General features: G+C 37.7%; 1 long non-coding RNA gene across 1 annotated transcript; it reads right to left on the reverse strand.

Annotated features, from left to right (window-relative positions):
- Positions 1-478: 478 nt before the first annotated feature.
- On the reverse strand, positions 479-3,108 carry LOC109828537. Its single transcript, XR_002243742.1, has 2 exons — positions 3,022-3,108; positions 479-765 (listed from the first exon to the last, which is right to left on the reverse strand). It is a non-coding gene; the product is annotated as an uncharacterized LOC109828537 (long non-coding RNA).
- Positions 3,109-5,240: the final 2,132 nt, after the last annotated feature.

Consider the following 5,240-nt stretch of genomic DNA (forward strand, 5'->3'; position numbering starts at 1 on the left):
GCGATGATAACTACATTTGCTAAGTTTTCAAATTCATTGCCCACCATAACTTGCAAGAGTTTCAACAAAATGAAAATGAAGAAAACTCTACAAACATATCAAGTGTCTTTCAATTTTTCCGTTAACGTACTAGGACATCACTTTAATATACTCTCCACTAGTATCTTTCACAAAGACATCCAATAAAAGAGCAAATGTACCAAACCACAAACCATCAGATGCCAATATATTGGAGTATACTATAAGCCACAATCATTCACCATAGAAGCAAACACCACAACAAGTGACAATGAGAAACAAAAAAGGTGAGACCAAAGCACAACCACCTTCAGTACAATATATCAGCTCACCAATGCAAACACCAAAAGTAAGAAACTTCACAGGAATCATTTGTCCTTATGAAACTTCACAGGAATCATTTCTCAACATACAAAAATAATTCCTTCTACTTCTGGCAATAAGCTCAGAGAACAGAAAAGGCCCAAATAACATCAAACCGAATCCAATATCATTTTGTTTGACTTCAGCTAGAAATTAGTAAGTCCAAGGGAAAAACAGTCACAATTTTAACCCAAGGGCACATCTGCAACAATGTATACTACAGGGGTTGCAATTTAAAAACGATACCACAGAGAGTATATGCAATTAACCCTTACATATAAGCTACAATCATTCGACAAAGCAGCAAGCTATATCAAATGACAATGAGAACCGAAAAAGGTGAGACCAAAGCACAAGCACTCTCAGCACAATATCACGCTTGACCTGCGAAAAAAAACCCATAACGTTGACATTAGAAAAGCCTGAGACTGCTTATGAGAAAAGCACACTGGATATGATCGTAAAAGAATTTGACAGAAGTATACAAACTGGTGCAAACAACAATGCAGGCTCTTGATGGATAAATACCACAGTACAATACCAAGTGAGGTGAACACAGATTGACAGTAGTATACAAAGACATACTTCCAATCTAAAATTTCAAAACTAATCCTGAAAATGAATTCTTTGAAAATTGAAACCTTGAAGACCAAACGACATAGTACGGTAGCAGTTGCCAGTAACAATACTCAGAACAAGAACCCCATCAGATTGTAATGAAGTCAATGTTGTTGTGCGCGGCGGAAGCTTTCTAGGGCAACACTAACAATAACTCGAACTAAACCACAAATAATATGCAAACCACAATCACAACAAGAACAAAGAATTTACGTGGTTGGACAAGTTGCCTACGTCCACGGGGCAAGAAGGGGGAAGTTCTTTCTACTAGAAATCAAGAGAATACAAATAGGGTTACAAATCTCTCAGACCAAACCCTAAAACAAAGCTCTAGATCTCTCAAAGCTCTCTCACAATTGGATGCAACAAACCTCTCTTAGAGGCTGCTCAAAATCGTCCTTCTAATACCCTAACAAATCAGGTTTAGGGTATATATAGATTACAAAACGAAACGGGTCAAAAACCTGAAAGCCCAGCCCAAAACGACGTCGGTCGACCGGCACGGTCGACCGCGATCAATTCCGGTCGACCGGCTCGGTCGACCGACCACCTTCCAGCAGAAACCCAAAAAATCCAGAGAGCTCCTCGTCGACCGCACCGGTCGACCGAAACACCTGCGGTCGACTGGCCCGGTCGACCGACCTCCTTTCTGTCGCACAGTAAGCTTTGTGCACGAATGCGGTCGACCGGACCGGTCGACCGCCGCCTGGTTTGCCTGATTCTTCTGAGTTTCTGTAATTTCTTCAAATGTACCATTGGTATTTCAGCTCAAGAAGCCCTTTTGGGAGGAGACATGTTTTGCACAAGAGTGTTAGTTGTGATAATAACAAATATTTGTAACACCACACATGGAGAATAGACATGAGTAAATGAAGTCCTAAGAAAAAACAACTCAAGTCTACCAGTTTAGGAAACAAAAAGACATTGGAAATAACTGAATTATAACCAGCAAGAAAATAATAGCAAGGTGCAAAACTGATGCACATGACCCAAAGTCATGAAGAAACATCTAATTTAATTTAGAAAGCACATAGAGAATTATAATCACGAGGACAGATATAACAAGCAACAGTAACACAAATGCCATACCACATTTAGTGCTGGAAATACCTCGTCCCATATTTGACCAGACAAATAATAAATTTAATGTTTCTATAGAGCACGCATAATAAGCAAACTGCTGCTTTATCGTATTGTCTATAGAGAAAAAAATCCCAAGAGTATTCAAAGTCACAAATGTTTAAACCCTGTCTGAACTTGAAGTCTCTGAATTTAAATTGAACAAAGAGACATAAATCCATAGTAAAACACCAGAGGGGACATTTATACTAGTTTGTGAGTACTACTTAAACGAGACACAATGGATGGCGAACCGGACATGTACTCTTCATTGGATGCCATTGTCTACTAATATATTGTTGATTTCCAAACTGGATGACAAAGAATATGAACTCTAGCTGAAAAAGGATACAAACATGATGCGAATTTTTCAGCTTCTTGTTTGAATCATAGAATCATATGGGAAAACTAAAAAAATATGTATTTTCTATTTCTAATGCCGAACAATTCCTTACATTTCTAAGTGTCCTGTAAAAAGGTAATACTTCATAAAGATGCAAGAGAGAATGATATATATTTTTTTAAAAGAAAAAACGCCAAATGATACTTCTCCATTCAAATTTGAGACTGACTTTTAATTATAGATACTTCTTCATAAAGGTGATATTTCCTTTATCATTTAATTATAGTATTATAGATAGGTGAAAAGTCCCACCAACCAATCTCTAACTAATACCCTATAAATCACCAAAGTAACCCAAGTGAAACTAAATATCTACAACAAGAAAATAATCACAAATTAAATAATCTTAATACGAAGGACAATGATATAGTTCGCCTAGGATCAAATTATCGTATAGTTTACATACAAATCGAACATAACTGTAATTTAAAAGGTCTAATTTGGGCTACTATGATGAATCAGATGAAAGAATCACAGTTGTAACTTTGAAAGTATATTACCATAATCTTTAAGCTGCAGACACAAAATCTTGATCACACCCAAAATTCCAGTGGATCACTTCAACCAGAACCCAGACAGCCCACCCTCTGATCAACCCTTCCAAATCTCAACCTCAGCCTCAGCCTCAGCCTCAGGCTCCTCCTCCCCTCACTCCCTCAGCCGCTACGAATCGCAGAAGCGCCGAGACTGGAACACCTTCGGCCAATACTGTTGGCCTTCTTGTTTTGATGATGTTTAACAAACAATTTATCACTAATGTTGTTTGTCTAGTATTATTGTGTTATTGCTGATTTATTGTAGACAAACAACGTAGTTTGGAGGATAGATTGGATTGCGCCATAAAATCACAGATCGAACTCACCCCAAATGAGGTTGGACGAGAATTAAAAGGTGAGAGTGTCCAAGCAACAAGTGCAATTTATAGATTAAAAAAGATCAGAGTTCCAAGCTCACTCACCGCATTTGTGTACCGTTGAAATACCCCAAAGTTGAGCTATAACAATGGGGAGATAAAATGATATAAAGAGATTAGTGGTAAATAGTCTAAAACTTTATAGATTTTATTCACTTATGGTTGTTAGAGTAAGTCGCTTGAAGCTCAAAATATTTCTATAACGACACGACACAGTATTTGTAGTTCTATGTCATCTATAGTATAGTTGGATATATAATAATAGCGCTTATTGCATAAATAGAGTTTTTTAGTTTTTTATGGATAGTTAATATGCAACACTATTGACCCCAATAAGTATGAACTTAAAATCACTAGATTGGGAAATACATAATTGGAAACCTGTCCTTAAATATTGTAACTGACGAGCATGTTTCAGATTAAATCGATTTGCAAACATTTCTCCAAAGAGCTTTTCTATCAAAGTATTGGAGATTGATTTGGTAATCGTTACAAGGAACTTACTAAATCCAACAAGGTTTTCGAGAAAATGTTCGGACAGATGTGACGACAATGAGCTATTCAAATGGCAGGCATGTTTTACGAGAAACTGATGAGCATTCTTTAGCGGGAAACTTGAGCCAAGTTGACCAGCAGTTCATGTAAATAATTCTATCGACTCTCATACGAACCAATGTTTATATGCATGTTTTAGAAACTTTCCTCGCAGTTTGTAACTATTTTTTGGATGTTGATTACTGTGGCCTACTTGATTTAATCAAAATGCGTTGATCAACAAAATAGGCCAGATTTTTCAGGAGAACTAGTAGGTTATTTTGTAGGAAGTCTAAAGGACAATATATTTCTCTCAGCATAGAGGAAACATTGATTTTTCAAGAACATCTAGTTCCTCTCGACATAGATGTTTAATAGCACTACATGTCTAGAGAAACACTTCGCCACTGAAAGAGCTGGAGTAAATTACATCAGTAATTTTGGAGTTCATTTACTCATTTTAGGAAATTGATTTTAATCAAAAAATTATATCTCGTGCATGTGCTTAGCTACCGTAAATCCTCCGTTCTAAATAAATCGAAAAGAACGAGAAACTGAACACCTGAGCTTTAGGGGAGGGGATAATTTTGTGCGGCCTGACGGGTGAGAGGAATTTCCCTACATGTAGTTCTGAGAATCAGTAACGTCCGACCTGGCGTTATGCAGGTCCCTTTAAGCCGATCGAGCCGTCTCGGTGGCTCTCGAATACCCAGGTTGGGAAAATGCCCCTTCATGACCGAGCGCATCGAGGAGCAAAACGAGAGGACCTGATCGCACGAGTATTTCGGATCCGACGCCAAAGCGCAGAACCAAGTTGCCAGATTGTCGTTCCTACACCAAGTCTCTTTTCGAGCTGATTCACATGGGGCTTGTTTGTTGTTCTTTTGGACCGTTGCGGGTGATTCTAAGTTGCCTTGAGTATTCTATGTGGATAAAATAGTTCCGCGAATTGCTGATGTAAGGTTTTCAAAGGTTCTCTAATAACTGGACAGTCTGAAGTTCTCTTAATAAAAACACACGAGGCAAGTTTTAACAGCGCTGTTTTGGGTGTTTAGTTTAAACCGATAAAGACGATGTTAAGAGTATTGGATTCATAGATCGGTTGTGAAGATTTGTCAGAAAACTTTTCACAAGGGCTTGAGAGATAATCTCTGGTGTTTGGGCTTCAAATCATTCTCTCCAACTCTTTTCATTGTATTTGGAAGAAGTTTTCTAACTCAATCGTAAGCTTTAACAATTTACTATTTGATTATATAATTGTTCATAAACATG

The sequence above is a fragment of the Asparagus officinalis genome, unplaced genomic scaffold, assembly GCF_001876935.1.
Source record: "Asparagus officinalis unplaced genomic scaffold, Aspof.V1 AsparagusV1_Un2252, whole genome shotgun sequence".
NCBI classification, from domain to species: Eukaryota; Viridiplantae; Streptophyta; class Magnoliopsida; order Asparagales; family Asparagaceae; genus Asparagus; species Asparagus officinalis.